Genomic DNA, 24,291 nt, shown 5'->3' on the forward strand with positions numbered 1-24,291 from the left:
TTCTAACAACTTCCTACTTCTAAGATCACTCCATCAACAAGGATCAATTACAAATCATAAAGTTTATAAAAAAAAATGTTATTAAATGTCTTTTAACTTCCCCAAGAACATAGTAGATTGAAGAAGCTATTTTAATGTACCACCATAACAAAATTCATACCATGATCTTTTGTTGTGGTGATTCAACAATGATTTGGTTAGCTTTGACTTCAGAGCTGAAATGTTGTCTTTAATATGTGTGGCAACACCTGTAGAGTATTAAATGCAAGAATTTCTACATACATGCATTTATTTGATCATCAATGTTAGAAAAAGTAATGTTCATATTATCACTCTTGCAAATCCTATAGCTATAGGAAGGAACCTACCCAAACATAACATGGATGAGGAAATACTTATCAACATGTAATATCCTTCATTAAACCATAAAAGCCATAGATTTAAGCAAACATAGCATCATTGATCAATCAATACTTCAATCTTCATATCTTAACTTATAGATAACATATTCATAAAACATAATTCTCTTTTCTTAAAACATAAAGTCTTAAACTATTTCTTGCAAGATAAATGCTAAAAATAAGATAAAAAGTAATTAAAATAAAGGCCTTTTAGAGGCTCATCACACTAGAAACTGGTTGATAAGCTTGGTAGAAAATGTAGAGCTCAGTAGAAATGTAACCATTAGACTAAGTTTTTAGTGATTGATAGACAATTTGACCTTAATATCAACACTAAGATGTGAAAGACTTGGTAACTAGATCAACTTTAGACATAAATTTATGTACGTTCAATATTACAAGGTTTCCCAAATTAGATATACTTGATACCTCTCTTAATTGTGTAGAATCTCCGCTTGATAGAAAAATTTAATGTCAACAATCTCCCCCTTTGGCATTAGTGACAAAAACCCTATCAAAAAGAAAATTTTAACTTCAAAACTAAACCATCATTTAGTTTTTTCAACTCAGTTTTGACTAGTGGTTGTTGTTGCTTAGTAACATATTGTGTTTTTCTAATTTTTCAAAATTTCTTTTGTAAATTTATATGTACAAGTATCTTCATAATACTATACTACTCCCCCATATGTACATCTCCTATATACATATTGTAATAACCTCAATAGGTTATAACTTCTTCAAACACCAAAAAATATTTATACTTCAGTTGTTTGACATTTCGTCAAACACTTTGCAAGCAAGCTCTGATACCACTGTAATAACCCTCCTCAAATCTGCCCTCAAAAATGCTGATGAAAGCTCAAGGAATTTCATCAAACAATTCACATGCAAGGGACGTATGACTGATATATTATTTTAGCTAGTTTCAAATGACTTTTTCTTCAATTTGCATCAATGAGAATCTTGTGCTAGAAGACTACAATGGACTATACAATGACCTAACATGAGTGTGCTACTAATTTTGACAATATTCAGTGCATATATATGAGCTAAGCATGAGAAATGAACACCTACAACCAACTGACATTTTAACAAACAGTTGGTATGCAAACTAACTAGCTGATAAATAATGATATTAAATTTCTTAAATGACACTAGCAACTATTATCTTCTTAATTGCAATGAAAAAAAAATGCTCATGAAATATGGCCAAGACTTTGGCATTTACATAGATTACAAAATGATAATGTTGGTATAATGTACACTTACAGCTGAAAGTTTATAACACCCTAAAAAACAATACTAACAAAAGAACCTGGTTGTAGATGGCTGTAATAATTTCCTTCAATGCTGCCCATTCTGCTTTGCTTTTTATGAACTGCTTTTTCAGCCTACTTTTTTAGCCTACTTTTTTGTACCCACTTTTTCAGCCTGCTTTTTCAATTTCGCTTTTTTCATACTGCTTTTTTGACTGCTTTTTCAGATCTACTTTTTGGACTGCTTTTTCGGTTCTGATTTTTCGTATCCACTTTTTCAACCTGCTTTTTTGGATTGCTACTATGTTGAATCTCAAGACCATATCTTTCAATGGCGTCAAGATTTCCAGCTTGAAGGGATTTCGTCCTCCAAACTATTGAGACATAATCTCCAAAAAAATTTCCAATTTCTTTGATATTTCCAAGCATGCTTAAAAGAAGCTCTTCCATTTCTTTTATAGTGTTCCCACAAGAGCTCCATCCTTCATTTTCTCAATGTGGGATAAAACATCACTCCCTTTATGTAACTTATGTCTCCAATGTTATAAAATAAAAGGGACTCTTTTAATTTAAATATTTCCCACAAACTATAGTCTATGCATTAATAAAGTTAAATATTTAAATTTAACTTTATAAAATAGCTTTATCAATACAAAACAAATCTTATCAATGATAAACAAGTCTTCTTGTTGATTTTAAACAATTACCATTGACATACCGCTACCACTGGATGTCCGCCCATGCCCAAGATGACTTACTATAAATAGTAAGTATGCCCAAAGTTGCCTCAAAACCCCTCAAAAAGACCTACAACTGAAACTATCTAGGCCAAATGGCCTCTAAGTCTCTTTAATGTCCTGATTAGCCTATGGGACCATGGGGAAATAGGCTAACGGTAAAATCATGCTATGAATGCTAAAAAAAAGGGGACATTACACATATTTGGAGTATAGCATACCTTTTCTTCTTTTACAACATTTTCTCCCTCTTTACAATAAAATATATATACTTTTCCTCTTTTATAAAATATACAATATCTTCTCCCCCTTTTGACATAAATTCCAAATGTGTATAATATCTATATGTTAATACCAAAATGTGACAAGAAGTTAGAATGTACCTTAAAAATAAATACCATTGTGTTCTCCAAATTCTCCTATAGTACCTTGCTTGCATGTAATACAATTTGAACTTATGTTGATAATTCTATCATGTAATCAGCTATGGATAATTTGTTGTCATGGATCTTTGCAAGTGTGATCAGGATCTTGACTTCCTCCTTCAATAATTCTACCTATAAATTGGTCAGATGTCTGATCTTTGTTTAATGTGCAAAATTGTAGCTTGGATCAAATGACAGCGTGTGTGCACTTACCTTCATGTCTTCATCTATCTTTGATAATATATCCTTGATTTCCTTGGTGAAGATATATGTGTCAATTAGTTTGATAAATAATGAAAAATTATTCATAGAGGTTTCTAATGAACCAAGAATAGTAGTTTTCTCTAATTGATTTATTCCAAAACATTGCGTAACTTGTTCCAACACTTTATTTTCAAAGTTTCTTTCAACTCTCTGAAGTAACTGCTCCTATCCATTCAAGTCTTCATTGAATTTTAGGATGATTTCTACTAATTGATCCAAAATAGGTTGAGTACTATCAACCTCAATACTCAGAGCATCAAAAAATATGCTCTTTATGTCTTCAAAAACTTGATTTTCTTTCTTCTTCTCATTTTTAAGCTTGTTCTTCTTAGCTCTCTTTTTTAGTAATTCACCCATGGTGTTCATTAGATTAGGGGTAGAAATGTCCCAATTTGTAATAATTATGTTCTCATCCAAATCAATAGCTTCCTTTTATTTACCCTTTTCTTTCAAAATGGTGGGAATAATTTTTTAACCTCTGTCTAAAACTTTAGTACTTGGTTGATACTTTTCCTCAACTATCATTGTACTAGCTATGGATACACAAGGGATAGAAACAATTGTAGATATAGATGGACTATCAAAGAATGTTGAAATAGAACTAACAATAGAAATACCTTATTCTTTCTTGATCAAGCTTGATGATGGAGGAACTAGCTACTTAACAGATGAAGTGTTGGGCACTTTAGTCAATGTAACATTTAGTTGAATAGATTCAAAGCTTTGTTGGATTCTTGGTATAGTAGTGGTATTAAAAACTAACTTAGTAGAATATTTTTCTAAGCTAGATTGTGCTAAGGCTTTTCTTGGAGAGTGAGGAAATGAGGCTATCACTACTACTACAATTTTCTCTACATTAGTTTCCTCAATGCTTTTAATTTCTAGAAATCTTCCTCTCATATCTTCCTATTGTTCCTCCTCATCATCTTGATCATCCATCTCATCATCTTTCATTTCTACATCTTCATCCTTATCTTCATCATCTTTTTCATCAACATGTACAACAAAGTCACGAGGTTGATGCAACTAATAGATGTTTTTCCATGTTATTGTAGCTACCTTCATCACATACTCAATGTCCTTAAGCAATATCATACAAGTTTTTAACTTGAGAGTAAACTTCTTCTCATTTTACTCTTTTATTGCTAAGATTTGGCATGAGTTGCCTCAATTTCTATTAAAAAATGTGCTTAGTAGTTTTCTTTGCAAATTCTCATCTAGGCTTAATTGCCTACATAAGTTCATTGGGAATTTTTTGTGCAAGATCATCTAGAGATTACTTTCATTTTCCTAGCTTGTTCATAACAACATTCTCAATTTTCCTTTTCTCTACCTCATTCCTTGTCTCATACTTGAGAAATTTGAAACATGCCATGCCTATACCTTCTACCATCTTCTTTAATATTTCTTGAAGAGTAGGTGTAGATCTTTTGAATATGACCTTCTTAGCTTCATCTTCACCTAATTTAAACTTCTGTCATGACTTGGCTTCCCTTCTAGTGAATACAGTAGGGGATGGTTTGATAGGTCTAGTTATAATAACCTTACCTTTCTTCCTTAGAGGCTCTTCTTCCTCAAATTTGGTTGCCTCTTCTTCATCCTCTTCATCATCAATTTTAATATCATCATGTTTTCCCTTCGTAAACATTAAAGAGGAACTTGCTTGTTTTGTTCTTTTCATTATCTTTCCACTCTTTTCTTTCCTTTTCTTATTGCTTGAGGTAGCTTGATTTCAAGCTCAATTCTAACATTTGCCTCATCATAGGTTCCAAAATAGGTAGCCTTAAGATCCACAGGCTCATTTAGTAGGGCCTCAATTATATCCTTGGTGTCATCAATGTTAACCTCACACTCTAGAGGTTTAACCCACACTATTCTAGGTCCAATTGCTTATACATACACTTTATCATAGTCTACCATAAAATAAATATCATCCTTGTAGTCTTCTACAAGTTTCTTGGAGATCCTAAATCTATTACACATCTTTTCTTTGAATGATTAAAGTAATTGTCCATAATCCTATCAAAATTTTCACCCATTTCTACTATATATTCATTTATCTAATGTAACACAGATACATCTCTCCTCTATATAATTGTAACTTTGGAAGAGAAAAATCTCTAAACAAAGAAGAATAAACATGTCAAGAGATATTCAAATTTACATGGATTATTCTTTGATCCTCTAATATTCTCCATTTTCTTGTTGAACTGATTTAATAGCAACTCAATAAGGTCAAATGATAGGTTATTCTTCACAACTTTGTACGCAATATCTACAACTCCACATGATATGTTGTTTAACTGACTAGAACTCTATATCTTGTGTGCAATTACATGAATGCAAAAATTTAGCTCCATGTTTGTTACTCCATTGAGCTTCATTCCTCTTCCATTCTACTCAAAAAGAGTCCTCTTAGTTAGGTTTGCCTGAGCCAAGATTTTGGTCATCTTGGCCTTGTTTAACATAGGAAACTCAGTGGTTATGTGAATCATTTTCTTCATTATTTAAATGGGTTGGTCCAACCATATTTCCCATTGTGTACATAATTGAGGATAAATCTTATCCATTTTACTTGAAAATCCTATGACATATGTGGGATATACATCAAACCCTTGGTTTCTAAATGTTGATGCTCGATTTTCAACACACCATCCACACATAAATTCTTCAGTGTCTTATCCATCTCTAAGGTTCTAAGTTCTTGAATCAAATAATGATAAAATGAATGGATATTTTTCGAGTAATACCTTAGGTGGAATTTGATATTGAGCACTAGTTGGATCGAACACTTTTGCAATGGCCAAACTCAACTTGAATGTAGGTGCCTTGTAGTTCACTCCATAGACTAACATTTCATAACCTTTCTTTTCTTTGTTTCTTGAAGATGCCATGCTTGGTAGGATTTCTTAAAAATTTCAAGAATTCTTCAGTAAAAAAATACTCAAATTGCTCAAGGGCTCTAAATTGGCTCTACACAAATAGCTCTAGAAATTAATGGTGAAACAATATATTTGATTTCTTTCATTTTAACAAATTTCCACCTTTTGATTTCCATTAATACTTTGTACTTCATACTCACTTAGTGATAGGTTTTCCTTTACTTGGATTTTTCTTTAATTCTTAGGGGACATATACAACTCGGTAGATTCACCATCACTCGGTAGTAACACAACTTGAAATAATATATAACCCAACCTTGCTTGGTAAGGTCTTGGAACTCGACCTTACTCAGTATGGTTTCCTTCTTTCCATCATTATGCTTAGTGATCCCTTTGCATCTTGAATTTTGATTGGATCATTCTACTTTCTATCTAGAACTAATATTAGATGACTTCTTTTGAATCATGCTTCCAGTGATCTCTATATGGAACTAATGATTGATTCACCCACATCATTGACTTGGGTGTCATTCACTTTGAGATCTTCGCTTGCATTCTCTGGAGATTTTGGTACCCATTGCTACCTCATTTTCTTTTTGATATTTTTAGCTTTGAATTTCTTTTCATCTTCAATTCTACCTATGTTCATATAGTTCTTGTCAAGATGTCCAAGTTCTATACAAATAAAGCATCTTTTCATAGTATCTCTCTTCCTCATATGATGTTTTACACAATTTTCTCCTATGTACCCAAATTCACCACAGTAGTGACATCTAAACCATGTATTGTAATTCCATCCAATTATTTCTTTCACAACTTATTTTGTTGGGTTCTACTACTTGGTTTTGCACTCTAAATATTTGTATCCTTGTTTCTTGCATTTGTGGTATTTACCTTAAAAGTTAGGTTTCTCTTTGGATTCACTTGCTTTATGACCATGCTTATTGCAACTATAACACTTTACATTGAATTTTTATTTACCATTACTCCAACATTTATTTGATGTATGACCTATCTTACCACAATGATTGTAAGTAGGTCTTTTAATATTTGTGCTCCTTGCTAAGATGATTCACCTTCTTCTATAGATCCTATTCCAACTTTTCCTTTATATCTATATTGACTTTGTTCATTTGATTGATCCATGCTTTCCTTAGATTTTATCATTCTTTCATAGGTTTTCTTTTCAATGCCAAGTTCATTTTGTAGTCTTTCATTCTCTAATCTTAGATTCATAGCCTCTTCATTTGCATTGGTGAGTTGATCAATGAAGTCTACTTTCTAAAGGGATAGTTGTTGAATTTCATTGTTGTTTTCTTCTATCTCTTCTTTGGATTTACCTTTTTCTTCCATGGCTTAACACAATCTAAGTAATTGAATTTTTTGTTCTCTTATCAATTTTTTAACTTCTTCTTGAAGATTGGAGCTCTTTTCTAGTAGGTCCTTAATTGCTTCATCATCTTCATCTAAATTTCTTTCTAGACATATGTCATCAACTCTTTCTTCAATATAGGGATTGCCATTCATTTTTACTGCAAGGTCTTTCCTTATTTTCAATGAGTGTAAGAGTTGTTACTTTACTTACTTGAGTTGTCCAATAGCCAATTCTAGATCCAACTTTTCATTTTTGATAGCCTTGTCCAATTTGTATACCTCCATTGGCTCTAATTTTCTTCTCAAGTTGTTAAACTTATGATGTGAGAACTAAATTCTCTGATACCAATTGTTGGAAATATAAGGTAGGAAAGGTTACTTGGGGGAGGGAGGTCAATTAGGAACTGATAAAACTTAATCTTACTTCTCCAATTAATCCTTTATATAATATTCTGATCTAATTGCATGCATGAAATAATGAAGGCATTTAAACAATCATAACACTTTGACACAAGATATGGTAACCTAGAAACCTTCTAATTAGAAAGTAAAACTAGGTTGGGGATGATACCCACAAGCTTTAGTACTACAATATAAAGGTAACATGTTAAGGCTTATAATTGAACACTTCTCATGATCTTCCCTGTTAGGAGAAATAAGGACTATGAGGTCCAACTTGTTAAAGGATTTACAAACATACAATGAAGTATGCACTTAGTTAAGATATTTAGAAAAGACTATTAAGTCTACCTTATTAAAGATTTGACAAATATATCTATTAGGATGAACCAATGGCTAATCTTAGATCAGCAACTCAAATTTTCTTGTTGAGATTCCTTGTAATGAAATGATCACCTAACTATGATAGATAAATCTTTGTTGCCCCTTTACTACTTGTAGACTTTCTTATTTTACACTCATAATCATAACTCTTTTCACTATTGTTTATATAACCTTGGATATGATAAAATACATTACATATATACCAATCTAAATCATAACTTACTAGATTTGATTACAATACAAATTTCACCATAATTCTCAATATCAGTCCAATTACTTTAACTCAGATTCTAAAGATAAACATGGTGATGTTCTGATACTCAAAAAACACTATCAATGTAGGAAATCTCAGCACTCAGTTGAAGTAAAAGCTTGGTCCATACTAATCACTTCAAAGTATCTCAAAGTTGGTCAACACTATGTGACTTAGTGAACACTGATAAACTTGATAGCTATTGAATCCCTCAATTGACACTACATGATTCGATCAACACTAGTTTCATATTGTTAACATGATGAACTCAATTAATACTATGGAACTTGGTTATAACACCATATCTTGGTTAAAATTTTGATCTTTTTCACTTCCACTAAATAGCTTGGTAGCCTTTGCTATGCTTGGTTTGCACTAAAATTTGTGTTTGAAGCTCAATAAACATTGTGTAGCTCAACAAACACTACGAACTGATTCAGGTGCTCAATAGACACTACATTTTGACTACTTGGCTCAGGAACAATTGAATCACTTGGTAAACACTACAAATTGATAGATAAGCTTGGTAGCAATGTAGAGCTTAGTAGAAGTGTAACCATTTGACTTAGTGTTGAATCATTGATTGCCAAATTAACCTTAATGTCAACACTAAGATGTGAAAGACCTGGAAACTAGATCAGCTTTGGACATAAATTTATGTATGTTCAATATTACAAGGTTTCCCAAATCAGATATCCTTGATACCTCTCTTAATTGTGTAGAAGACTTTAACTCAAGATAACACAGTGTTGTTACCATAGATAGATCAACTACAAATAAATTTTGCATGGATTGAATGTGAAGACATTCAAGGCTTGGACAATGATCTCCACTAATTGAAACCTTGCACATATTTTTTACTTCATTGATTTCTATGTTTTCTAGGTTACTCATGGGAGACTTCACAATTGACACCCCACTACTATCCAAAGTCACTTCTCCCCATAATGGAAAATGTATGAAATCAAACTCCTAAGGCAAGTTAATTTTATAAGTTACTTTAATAAGGACCTACCCTTTAGTCTATCATTATCAAGTCTTTTTATGGTTAGTTTTTCAAAATTAGTTAACATGTCTAATGATTTTGTACACTCAGCTGATGACATACTATAAATAAATAACTCCTTTAACTAGTAAGGCACCTAAAATTTGGAACCAATACTTTTCAAAAGGTTATTTTTCAATCATGAACAGTTGTGTTTATAATGGTTTCCTAGAAAATCATTATGTACCCCTTATGAAGACCTAACATTCCATAAAGGATAATGAAAATTATCTCTGTGTAATTCTACCACAATCTTTTGAAAAGCCTATCAAATATTCTTAAACACTCCAAAAATTGTAGAGGAATCCATGAGGGAATTCTTGTGCACACATTCCAAGATAGGTCAAGTTGAAGCCATATCAAATAAATCAATGCCTTGGCATAATTATCCATATTCCCTAGAAATCATGTCATTTGGAGCCACAGGACTAGTCAAAGATTGAGAGGAGACATTTGTGAGTAGTTTCAGCTAGGATTCTTTTGAATTGCTTCAATTTTCATGTCAGAAATATCAAGGAGGAAGAAACAAACCAAAGATTTCAATTGAAGTCACCATAGGTGATGTGGACTCATTTTACCAGCTAGTTCTCTCCCCATATCACAAAGATGCTCCTTTTCATCAAATTCCTTGGAATAAAAAGAATGCTATTTCAACTTGGCATTTGTCCTTCAAGGTTTGAAGTGTGAGTTCAGAACTACATACATGAAGGAAATTGAGTACAGAGCTTTCTCCCATACTTGAAGTTGGTTCAAGTAGCTACCTTTCTTTTCATGTTGAACAAACACATCAAAATAAACTCCCTTTTGTATATAAAAAAATTCTAAAGGTATTGATGGGCCTCCAAAAGGCTATTATTTTAAGATCCTTTTATCTTGTTTTTAGATAGTTATCTTGCAAAAATAGTCATGACTCTATAGTTTTAAGAAAATAAACTTATGTTTTTATTTATATGTTATCTATATGTTAAGGCATGAAGTAGAAGTATGGATAGTTCAAACATGCTATATTTTCTTGAATATATGGACTTCTATGGTACAATGAAGGAATGTTACATGCTGATAAATATTTTCCCATCTATGTTATATTTTTGGCAGATTCCTTCCTATAGCCAAAGGATTTGCAAAGAGTGATAATTTGAACATTACACCTTTTCTAACATTCATGATGAAATAAATATATGTATGTAGAAGTTGTAGACATTCAATGTTTTGTAGGTACTTGCTACACGAGTTCAAAGTCAACATCTTGATGCTAAGTCAAAGCTGACCAAATTGTTAAACTACCACAAACAAGTAAGTTATTTTGTGCTTTCTATTATGGCATCACACAAGTATAGCTCCCTCAACCTACTATATTCTTGGATGATTTAGTTAGGGTTAATGATATTTTGTTGTAAACTTTATGAGTCTGCAATTGATCCTCATTAATGGAGTGATTGTAGAGTTAGGAATTTTTTGTAGTTTTCCTTTAAATGACACCTATTGTTGCCTTGAGAAAACATTTTTTAGGAAGGAAGAGAGAATAGATTGATAACAATAGTGTGTGATCTTGTCTTTAATCAGATGTAATCTCTTGCCAAGAATGAATAGAATAAAAGGTTCAAGTTTACATCTTCTTTCTCAATTGTCTTTTCTATTCACTCATCCAAGGGGAACCACTTGGCGAGTGAACTACTCTATTAGAATAGATTTCATTTTCTTGTTTGTTTCTTCTCAAGGTATAATTATGTTGTTCCTACAAACATTGAAAATAGAATCAGTGAATTGTTCCTATAGCATAGGTGCATAGATAGGTTTACTATTTGCAATATTACTTTAAGCTTTAAGTTAAGATGTTGTTTTAATTTTTGGCTTAAGTCTCCTTCAACATTTTCTTTATTTTGGTTGTAATGACTTAAAGAAGAATTGGAGCATATACTTTGCAGCCACCCTCTCAAGTTTACACTCTTGGGTTTACAAAATAAATTGAAGTCAGAATGTTATCTTATGAAAATAGATGATTCTATCTAACCATGGAATCACTATGAAAGGATGTCCAATCCTTTGTTACTATGGTATAAAGCTAATTGGCAATTTTTGGTGTTGTTTCTAGGGAAGGTGTCAATCCAATTCAACCGTACCATCATTATGTTAATTTAAATTTTCCTTTATTTTCCATGCATAGAAGAAGAGACCTTCTTGGGAGATTTCTTCTCCATAATATCTAGGAAGACATTTTTCATCCTAAACCTAAAGAACCTCACAACAAAAATGAAGAAGAGAAACCATTTGAAAATCCATCCACTACTACTCAAGAAATGAATACCCTCCCTTTGAAGAATCCTTGCATTTGAATGATCTTTTTATCGAACCTAAATACCAAGATAATCTACATGCCCTTGTTATCTATCAATAACCACTACTAGTACCTCCTTTAGGAGTGGCTCAGCCTCAACCTACATTCCCTTTTCCTATCCCCTCTCAATAGGGTAACCAAAACTTGAAGAACATACCTGGTGCTAAACTTCCCAAGTTTTATGGCCTAATCATTGAAGACCCTGTTGGTCTAACTTTTTGTGTGATAGAAGTCTTTTGTCCAATTGTAGAAAAGTCAAATTTTTTCTTTCTAAGTGAAACATAGGGTTTCTAGATAATCCATCTGTTGGCTAGCCTTTGAAAACCTTGTGAAAACCCTACGTTCTTTCAATTCATAAATTCTCAAGTGCAAAATATTTGAATTTTCAAATAAGGCAAATATTCTATCATCTTTTATCTTCTATGCCCCCGAGATACCTTTCCTCTCATATTCCCCCAGCCATCTGATCTAAGTAGATCTACCATTTTCATTACCTCACTATGCAAACATGGGCACTTTTTATGTATGGCGAGGTAGCGAGTGCTGAATAGTTTATAAAACAAGACCGCAAAATGACGATACAGCGGTCGGAGCTTTGTTTTCTGACTGATTTATTATTCAGGTACACATTGCAATTACCGTCAAAATAGGAAAGGGGACCCAACAAAAGAAGTCTAAAGTCAGAGCCGGAATGATGATTTTTTCGATGCTTCGCTACCTTGCTATCAAAAAAATTTGACACTTCACGGTTAGCAAAGTAGCGAGGCCCTATGAAATCAAGAGCCGGTGACATTGCAATTTTTTAGTGCCATGACTAAACCAGGTGGCATGACAAGTAATAAATGCCATTGTCAGAAGCAGTCTAATAGCAAAAATAATTATCTAATGGCCCCTTGCATTTCACAGTGCCGAAATTCATTAAAGTGTCGGAGGTCGCTACCTTGCTATCGAAAAAATTTGACATCTTATCGTTAGCGAAGTAGTGAGGCCTCGTGAAATTGAGGAGCCGATGAGACCTTTGGTGATGTGGGATGATGATTAGGACTGAAGTAAAATATTAAAAGGCGCCAACTATGCAGAATTCTATATTTCATCAATGCCCTTCTGATCAAATTTCTACCTCGCTTTGAAAAGTTGCATGCTCTTTAAGCTATGTGACGTAGTGAATATGAATCAAAAGACTACGTGTAGTTACCTCACCTTTGATTAAACCTATGATCAATGGCCATCGTCTTCTCACTATGAAGAGTTGCGAGGGAGATATGTATAGCGACATAGCGAATAGGGCCCACTGCCTTCTTTCTGAGCAAGCCCAGTAACATATCATCTACCGATTTTGGATCAGATTGATGGTTGTCACTACTTCACTATGGCAAGGTGCTCATTCTTTATGCATAGCGAAGTAGCGACATACTGACACGTGTCCTCAATTGTCAGTGGGTTTGGATATAAGTGCCATCAAGGAAAGAGTTATGTACATGGTAAGTTTTCATTGGGTGAATTGACTAACATGTCAAGTGCAATGCCTAGTTGTTCTCTCTGTATCACATGATCGTAGGATTCTTGAAGATCGATGGTGCAGCTTTAAACATAGAATGTGGTGCCACTCTCTGTATTAATTAGACATGAAAGCATCCTGCATGAAAAAATAGAGTATAACATAGAAGATTTCATCAGTTCATCTTACACAAGCAAAGATTTTGAGCCACTGTCGTATAGAAGCGATTACTGAAGGAAACTGTGCCGAAGTCTGGCAAAATTTGTAAAATTGTCTGTTCGCAAAAAGATTGCAAAAATAAAGAGGAAAAAAAGATGAAATTCAAGTAAGTAGTACTGCCATAATCTTCGTAGGTTTTTCTAGTTCTAAAAAATAGTCCAAGATGCCTCCGAAGAAGGGATTTTCAGGTCAAATAAACTATTTGGATAGAAATGTGCATGATGACTTGCTTGAGTTGTTCCCTAAGTCTATTGTAGAGACAGTGCAAGTTAAAAGGTTAACCTCTTTGAACCCTAGGCTAAGGATAGTTGATGGATTGTATGATAAGGGTAATTGGGTCTAGGATGCTCAAACTTCTAAACTTGGTTTGAGTTTGTTCAAAAAATGGTTTGCAGAAAGGAAATTATATGCCCCTCATGCCAATATATGGAATTTTGATCTGGGAAAGCTAGTTGTTCCCAGTGTGTTTATGGATTATGACCTTCTTGAAGTCATAGCAAAAAGTTATGATCAAGGCACTAAGGTAGTGAGAAGAATGGATGGTGAGGTTTTAATTACCATCAGTCCAGAAGAAATTAGGGAAGTTTTCAGTCTGGGACCTCTCACTAGGTATCATGTGCCCATTGATTTGATAGAGTTAGAAAAAGAATATATGTCCAAAAGGGATGTAGTTAAACAAGGTGCACTAAAGGCCCACATAGGAAAAATTGGAAACCTACCAGCAATAACATCATCTTCTAAAGAACCTTTCAAGAAATCATGCTTTAATTCCAGGGCAATAGAGATATACAGGACCCTGTGCAGAGTCTTCAGAGAGGGTGAAGAAGATTTTATTCCTATGAGCTTCATGTATATGATCACCCAAATATCCTCTTTCGGTGTAGAAATAATTTTTGATTTTGTATCTTACCTGGCTAATGAGATTCACAATGGATTGGTGGGGATTGCAAAGGGCAAGGTGGAAAAAGTTTGGGGTCAATACTCCCTATTGATGCATATGTTTCTATTTAAAGGGGTTACATATTGCGTTAAAGAAATGGTTTTAAATAGGGAACAAGAGGGGGAAGAACTACCAGTTCAATTATGGAGTGCAAACATGACTGGGGAAGCAGAAAATGCTAGTTTTGTTAGATTTGATAGGCACTTTGCTTCTAAACTAAGATGCCTCATATTGAGTGACAATCCCAGAATTCCTAAGGCACTAATGCACCTTGTTAGGCTTATGGATAGACCCCATAGTCTAAAAGTTTCACATAATTGGGGAGATATCATCCCATATCCGATCTCAACTGTCATTAGGGTTTATGGATTCAAAGGGACACCCCATGTACTACCCTATCAGGTGCCTTTAAATGTAGGAGTAGCTGAATTTTTATGGCAGTTGGGAGGAGTGGAGGAGACCTTTTTGCACAAAAGGGGAACAGGATCAATTTTTCCTACTTGTAGTATGGCTCGCCAGTTTGTAATAACTAAAGAGGGGTGGATCTTCCTCTACAAATTTTTGGATCAGTATAAGATGGCAGTATCTCACTCTCATTTATGTGACACAAAATATTTCTTTAATTCTGCTCTTAGATATAGGATCAAGCTGCATCCATGTCAGCATGAATTCTATTTCAATAAAGATGTAATAAGGAATGAATATTCTCTCCAGGAGCAAGAAACAAAGAAAGAGAAATGGAGAGTCTATTCAAAAGTTTTGGAGTTTATTAATTATTTTGACAAAGATTACAGTCCTCTTAGTAATGCTGCAACTAATGCAGATAGAATAAATAAGCTCATGAATACATTCCCCGAAATAATGGAGGTAATGAATGAGAAGAAACAACATTTTATTGATTCTTTCCTAGATAAAGTGAGGGAGGTTATGAGAAAATTGTGTTTCACCCTTAACATAGGAGCAGCTCCACTGGTTGTGCGAAAGAGGATAGGATATACTATTATCTGGGATCAGATGCCCACTGTAAACAAAGGAAAGAAGATAATTAAATCTACTATTACTATTTTTGAAGAAAGACCCCCTAAACCTTCTCCCAAAAGAAGAAAAATAATAAGGGAAGAGGAATCCCATGACAAAGGTTACTCACCTTCCCAAACTCCAATCAGAATTGAGGGGGAGCAACTCACCAATGAGCAAATTGAACAAATGGGGTCACAAGGATGAGTTTCTGTTACTCAAGCAGAAATTGATGAAGGGAACCCCCAGGAGCCTCCTGTGCCAAGTTTTGAATTAACTGTAGTAGATTCCAGGGGAAGGGAATTAGACCCTATTTTGGAACAAGCCAGTCAACAATTTTTGTCTGATAACAATATTGTAAAATCTAGGGCTTTCCATCAGTTTGCATAGAGGGAAAACATGCAGATTTTTGAGAAAAGATGTAGGAATATGAAAATAGAGCATCTAGAAATGGATGAAGCCTCTATTCAGAATCAAATAAAGGAAAAAATGATATAAGAGTTCCAGAATATAACCCCTGAAGAGGTTAGATAGATGGTGAAAGATGCAAATATTTTATTATTACCCAATTGGGATATTGTTGATGCCTTAATTTTTAATTCTATGTCAAATAATTTAGGATTATAGGATCCAGATAAAGAGGAATTATTGGGAATAGCATTCAGTAATGACCAAGCTGCCCTTGTTATGTGGTCATTAAGAACAGGATCTAGGACTACTCCATTATAGCCTGATGATTCAGGACTAACAGGGAGTATCATTGTGAGGAGGGTCGCTGATACTTCACATGTATAGACAGCTCACATGAATGTGGACTATTCTAAATTTGCCTTGGCCACTGCAGAAAAAGAAGAAAAGGAAATGACTGATCTACAGAATAAGTATGAAATAGTGGTGGATGCCTACAATAAAGAAGTAAAAAAGAGAATTGAGCTGGAAAACAAGATCTCTCAATTGGAGAAGATACTTGGGAAAAGAAAGGTGGGAGAATCTAGTACACTTAGAATTGCATAACCTTCATAGTCATTTGTTGGATCAACCCCTATTATTGAAATACTAGAAACCCCTGAAAGGCCCCAATTCTATACTGCAAAAGATTTTGAAGAAGAAAAAACTAAATTACATGAGTTGCATGTAGAATTAAAAAATTAGTATGAAGAAAAATTAAAGCAGGGTGTGATATATTTGAGGGATAACATACAATGGTCAACTTTTTTTGATCAGTTGACAAGAATTGCAACCCTCATGGATGAGTTGAACAGGGATAAGGATAAATTGACTCCTCTTGCACAGAAATGAAGGGAGAGAAATAATGATGTTACAATCATATGTATATCTGCAGTCCAAATGCCTTATCATCAAGTTGAGAAAATCTTTGATTTATTAAATAAGCTAGAAACTTTTGATGATAAAAGAGATTCTTTACAGGAAAGATTATCACTCTGTTTTTCCCAATATATTGCTGAAAATTTCACTTTATTTCCTTGTGCTTTAGAATCTGTTGATACAATAAAGGAAAAGGAAAAGTGGAAAAGGGAGTTGGACAAGTCATTTAATGAAAGAATAATAAACATCATGAGTGAAACTAGCCACTGGTTCTGGGCAAAGAAAAATCAAGAGCTAGTAAAAATACAGTTATTTTATACTGCTATGAGAAAAGAATTTGATGATTTAGAAAAAGGTAAAAATTCTATAATAATGATACAAAGAGAAGCTCTAAGTTTTGATTGGCCAGATGATGATGCTTTTAATAAATGGAAAAATCAGTTTATAGAACAGATGTCAAGAGAAGATGAGGAGGAAGATGCAAAAGTAACAGTTACCCTCGTAGTTAGTAATGAAGACATGGAAGATCCCCAGGTTAAATTAAGTTTGCAAGTAAATGAAGATGATACATCACTTTTAGACCTCATGACTATGTACTCTGAGGATGAAGAATGATTGTAAAATCAGATCATATTTTCTTGTCTCAACAATTGAGAAGCATAACAGTAAGGGACCCACCAAGGAATGTTTGATGTAATAAGCCTTTCTGTTATTTGTTCTTATATTTTTGACAAAAGTGTATGTGAGTGCCTTTTTAAAAGGACACCTGTCATTTGTCTTTAGCCTGAAGCTTGTTGCATCTCACACTATTTAAATGAGATTCCAAGGCTAAAGAATAGTCTGAATTCTATTGTTCTAAGTCTTATGCTTAGTCTATTTTTTTTGGTCCAATTTTTGAAAGCAAGTTTATAATGTATTTTTCTGTCAATTCTCTGAGAATACATGAATATAGAATGAGTTGTGCTTCTTTTTGAAGGCCATTCTGAGTCTATTTTAAAGGATATACCATTTTCAAAGGAAATGAATACAAATTCTGAATTGTCCCCATATCAGTTCTTTTTGAATTTTGTCTCCTTTTAAATACTTAGCTACCTTGATGTTGTATGAATAAAAGCTTATGCAATTGAATGCAATCTAGTTAGGTTGTATATCCATTTATCATTGCTGTTAATTCAATGGATTAAATAAAGGCTTTGATGAATGTGATGAGATTCCTTAAGTATTGAAAAAGATTTTGAATGATAAATTCTGATAAGAATTGCTGATAGAATTTGTTGTAAAGCAAAAAATTAGATCTAAGAATTTGCTATAGACTCTCAACCCCAATGGATTAGGCACTGATCAAGTTATTTTAGCTAAAGGAGAAATATATTATAAATGGTCATTCAAATGCATCATCGAATCAAATTTTACTTTTATTTCCTGTAGATCTTCATAGTTGGCCAGCACTTGTCTGCATGGAATGTTTTAAGTACAGTTAGCCACTATTGTTAAGGACATCTGCAGATCTATAGAAGAATTCTTGTCCATATCTATTTCATGGGATGTTTTTATCCAGTTGGTAGGAATTATGTATATGTTTTGAGGATTGTGAGATGAGAATCATAATGAAAATAAGAATAATCCTCATACAGTTGTTCCAATTTTGAATCATCCCTGGGTATACCCGCCCTAGTTTTGCAAAGCCAAAAGAGTAGAAAACCATCTATGGTTTTGTTGAAGTTGGGTCCAAGTACTTTGCATATGCAATTGTTAATAAGAATTGGCTTGTCTTTAGGTTGTGTATGTACTATTGCCTTGGTATTAAGCCTTTTGTCACTTATTAGTTTTTGTGCATTTTAAAACACCAAAAAAATGGCGACTCTGTTGGGGAGTTGTCCAACACATCTGTGAAAAGTATTGCAATTTCTTTGGTCCTATTGTGTACGTGTGTGTCATGTGATCTAATTTTTTCCCATGGTTATAAGGGAATCTTTTAGTATCAAACCTTGAGAATTTAAGAAGATAGAGCCCAAGTACCATTGCTACACACTGACATATCCAGCCTATCCAAGTGTCTTATCTAACAAGCAAGAGTTGCAGTCTTACGACATCAGTGATTGGTCTGTTTGTGCCAGATATTTTTGTTTCTACTTGTGTATTGTTTTCCTTTGGTCAGCAAAAGTGTCATTGTATATTTTCTCAAAATAGGGTGGTGACTCAATCAAGGTTTTGAAGCTAGTGCTTATTGTAACAAAAGGTGAATATGGCTGACAAGAGAAAAAACACAAGAGCTTACATGAGAGCCAATCCCGATGTATCAATGTATACTGATCTACCCCAATGTGGTAGGAAGAACCAAAATAAGAAAAAGATAGATCCAAATCCCACTTGGAAACCTGGAGGTAATGCATCCATCAATTCCCATTATCAACCAGTAATAGGAAGAGAGTCTTCTTCACTTAGCTCTGAATTCGAAACTACAAGACTCTTAGGAGGCATTTTCAGTACCCCATTACCAAATGAGAGAATTTTTCAAGAAAAAGATGTGTCTACTATGGGAATTGCTTCATTAAGACCATATCCTGTAGCAGATATGAATTCTAGGCTAGGATTTAGGAGTTCATCTGATAATCCTTTTAATCCAGAGTAGCCCCATATGTAGAACCAAACCTTATAGATCTGGATGACCTGTTGATTCCAAGGAAACTTTTGCAGATCCTAAAGAAGTGCACTCTGAAATAGAATTTTTGAAGAAATGGATTGTTGAGGAAGAAGCTAAACACATTCATTTTGAAAAAGAGAAGGAGCAAGCCACCTTGGATGCCATAATAGAAAGAGATGCTTTGCTAAGAAGGATGGTTGCTTTGAAAGAGAAAAATAAAAAGTTAGAAGAGAATACCACAACTCTCCATAAGGATGTTTTTGGATATGTTGATAATCTGAGAGCTATAGTTCAAGAATAGGAGAAATGCCTAAATCAAAGGCAAGAACTAGTTATTGCTCAAATCCAAGCTTATAAACCTGTTCAATTGGATCATGTAGAACCCACTACAAAAGCTCCAGATAAAGGGAAAGGCAAGGCTATAGGAATCAAAATAAATGAGCCTCAAGCTATACCAAGAAAACCTATACAACCTTCCATGTCAAAATTAGATCTAAATCTTGAAATGGCTTGAAAAGAGAGGGAGGATCTTGCAAAAGAACTTGAGAAGGTTGAGAATGAAGCTCAAGCTGCAGAAACTAGAAGGAAAATCCAATTCATAAAGTCTAATTCTGCATTGGTTTCATGGCCCAATTTGTCTATCCCATCTACAAATCCTACACCAGTTAGTGGTCCAATAATCTCAACTTAGGGAGTACCCCAATTTGCTCCTACCTCATCTTCCAATATTGGCACCCAAGTCCCATTTGTCCCACCTTAACAGTCCCAAGCTGCTCCCTAGAGTCAAGCTAATATAGCTAGTACTTCAAATATTTTTGGTTTCCAGAAGAAACCTGTATACCTAGAAAAGTATAGACAAATATCATTTGTTGGTATTCCTGGTGCTCCACATCCCATATCATTTGATTTAAGTGATAAAGTGGTCAAGTTTTCTGGGAATAATGTTGTTACTGGTGAAGAACATTTGAGGATTTTCATTGATATGTTGCATGATTATGAAGTTGAACATGAAGACATGGTAATCAAATTTTTTGTGCATTCACTAACAAAGGATGCAAGGGATTGATTTAGGAGGTTGCCTGATGATAGTATTACCTCATGGAGTGATTTGGAGAAATTGTTCAAGGAGCAATATGGGGACAACACTAATGCAGGATTCATGTTGAATGAGTTCAACAATATCAAGAAGAATCCAAATGAGTCCACATTTGATTTCAATGTGAGATTTAAGAAAGGTACGTACGAACTTTTTCAAGTTATGAGGTTAAATGAAGACGTCTGTCTCACAACCTATTTCAATGCTTTTGATAGAAAAATGGCTTATCAATTGAGGGATAAGGATCCTAAAACTTTAAGAGATGCCTATAAAGTGATGGGGAGGATCTTGAACAAGGTTCTAGCCTCAACTACTAGAACTCACTTTAGGCTTTCTCTTAGCCTCTTAGGGTATTTATCTTATACCCTACTCCAAGGGAATCTTCTCTCTATTCCCTTATTACACTAATCCTCACCAATCAACTCAAAACTCTATTTCACCATGGGGTCTCCCTAGTGCTCTCATTGCACCGTTCTTGACAACTGGCTCCCAGGAGTGCATTCTTGGCTATATTGAATTCCAAGGCTTTTATTAGGTCTCATTCAATAGTTTTTAGGATCACTAAGTGAATTGGAGTATTGGGTTTCCAATCGATTTGAAGATTGCATAGTTAAGAGGGCTACCAAGACTAATAACAAAATTAGGCCTCCAAAACTGATTTTTGGCTTATATCTCCTCAAACCCTTAAGAAGTACTCAAAAAAATTTATGATTTGGATACCCTTTTGGCTCCCCTTGAAGATTTTTCAGGTCTACAACACCCAGGTCATCCGTACAAGGGATTTCCAAAAATATGTCTATTTACAAGGGTTTCTTGTTTGTATGAACAGGAATATAGAGAGTTCTTCCTTCCACAACTCAAATGCACTCTAAATGACTGAACTCCTGGAATTAACTTCCTTTACTCACCACTCTTGCCTTCCATGAATTTGTATTGCACCCAACACCCCATTCTATGCCCCTTTCAAACACTTATTTGTTGATTTCATTGCCTAGCCGGGTATGCAAACTCGCCTAGGGCCTCTTGGAAAAAACAACAAACCTCTGGAAAACAAGACAAAAATACATATTTACATTGTTTATACAGTCTATTACTTGATTCCAAGAGTCCATCATGGTTCTACCATTGGAATTCAAGTTATAGAGATTTCTTTGCTGATTGTTGTGTACAGACCAGAGAACTGGCAACTTTAAAAAGATTTTTCAACTAGTAATGAAACTGATCAAAAAAATTCCTAATCTTTACCAAAGCATCTACATTCCATACAATATAAAATCACATGAAAACAGCAACCCTATCAATCCATTAAAGGTGTGGATGAAGGGTGAAATCAGAAAACTGTCATCAAAATGCTCAGTTTGCTCTTCATTCCAATGCCAAAATTCGTACAAAAACATATGCCAACCCTCAAACTAACTTGGATTGGTCTTAAATACCTCTTACCTATGTGAATCAACAGATCCCATAGGTTTCGAACTGATTCTTGAAGCCCTTATAAAGTTTTAGCACTTTTTGTCAATGTTGTCAAGCAACTTTGCAAAGTTGCAAAGTTGCCAAGTGCAACTTTTGCACGATTGTGCATTTAATGGCTCCATGACCTCAAACATGGTTAAATGAACCTATTTCCATGTAATTACAACTTTTAACATATTTTCCATGTTTCCCAGCCTCCTGGGGTCTTGGTCAGTGTTTGACCATTCTAGGCTCTAACAAGCAATTTAAGCAATTTTGCCAACATAGAAGCAACTTGGAAACTCAAACACAAGAAAAACCTATTTACAAACACAACTCACACAATTGGGACTTTATCACATAGCCCTTGTTCATGTGGTCTAGCCAAGACCACTACAAGCCAAAAATGATTTAGGAAACTTGGCATATTTCCTAGGTGCTCCTGCACCATTCTCCCCCTATGACAAAAAAAACTTAAGGTGGGTCAGTATTCAAGAGATCTTGACTGATACCTCTCTTTTTGAATTCATGTTCAGCTACCCATGTCACTTCAGATTCAGGCTGGTTCTTCCATTTTACTAAATGCTCCATATAAATTCCATGCCTAGTCTTCTTCTTTACTCTTGAATCTAGAACTTTTTCAGCTTGAGGCTTGGTTTGGAGAGGAATACTAATTTCTGCAATATTCTTATCTACCTCTATGATGTGTTCCTCTTCCATGACATTAGGACCCTTGTATTTAACCAAATCTTGAATGTTGAAGATGGGAGAGATGGCTAGATTGTTTGGCAACTCAATCTTGTAGGCATTTGGGCCATACTTAGCTAGAACCTTACAAGGCCCTATCCTCCTCATTTGAAGCTTTCTTGGAACACCTTTTTGAAGTCTAGCCTTGTTCAAGTGTACCATCACCAAATATCCTACTTCAAATTGTAAATCTCTCCTCCTTTCATCTACTTTAGTCTTTAACCTTTGAGTAGCCTCTATAAAGGACTTCTTGACCTGCTCATGTACCTCTCTCATGGACTGGGCAAAATCATCTGCATGTCCACTAATCTCTTCTTGATTCTTTAATTCTCGTAGCTCACAAACTCCTCTTGGGTGATAACCATAAACAACTTGAAAAGGGCTCTTACCGGTAGTTCTATTTGTGCTATCATTGTAGGCAAACTCAGCTTGTGGTAGGAATTGATCCCACACTTGGCCATACTCCTTTGTTAAACACCTTAGAAGGTTTCCAAGCACCCTATTAATTACCTCAGTTTGACCATCAGTTTGGGGATGGTAAGCTGAACTATGTGCCAAGTTAGTACCTAGCCTTCTCCACAAGGTCTTCCAAAAGTGCCCCATGAATTTAACATCTCTATCTGAAACTATACTGATTGGTAAGCCATGAATCCTTACAACTTCTTTGAAAAATAAGTGAGCAATATAGCTAGCATCATGAGTAGTCTTACAAGGAATAAAGTGACTCATTTTGCTAAATCTATCCACAACTACAAACACACTATCCAAACCTGATGTTGTTCTTGGTAAGACCACTATGAAGTCCATGCTGATGCATTCCCATGGCCTATTTGGAATGGGTAAGGGTTGGTACAATCCTGCATTTGTAGAAGTTCCCTTGGCCTTTTGACAAATCATGCATTGTTCAACATACTTCCGGATATCTCTTTGCATCCTAGGCCAATAGTAGAATCTTTCCACCAACTGCAATGTTTTGTTCAAACCAAAGTGTCCACTAAGGCTTCCATTATGCTTCTCTTGGATCAGATTTTCTCTCATTGATCCTCTAGGCATACATAATTGATTTCCCCTAAACAACAACCCATTTTGCAAAGTGTAATCAGAAAACTTGCTATGAAAATGATTGTTAAACTCTACACATACCTTGTAGGCCTCTGAGAAGTCTTCATCATCAGCATATAGGTCTTTGAAACCTTCAAATCCAATACTCTCTAACTGTATTTCTTGGATAGTAAGCAGCCTTCTACTTAATGCATCAGCTACTTTATTTATTTGCCCTTTCTTGTGCTTGATGGTGAATGTGTAGGATTTTAGGAACTCCATCCATTTGATGTGTCTTAGGATCAACTTCTCTTGAGTGTTGATGTAACTCAATGCTTGGTTATCAGTGTATACAACAAACTCTTTAGGTAAAAGATATTGCTTCCACTTCCTAAGTGCTTGCACCAATGCATACAATTCTAAGTCATAGGATGAGTACCTAGATTTGGATTCTTTAGCCTTTCACTAAAGAATGCTACTGGCCTTCCTTCTTGGCTTAATACAGCCCCAACAGCAATATTACTTGCATCACATTCTACAATAAACAACTTGTCAA

This window comes from Cupressus sempervirens, chromosome 7 (assembly GCF_028749045.1).
Source record: "Cupressus sempervirens isolate cs-2001-9-10 chromosome 7, ASM2874904v1, whole genome shotgun sequence".
Lineage (NCBI taxonomy): Eukaryota > Viridiplantae > Streptophyta > Pinopsida > Cupressales > Cupressaceae > Cupressus > Cupressus sempervirens.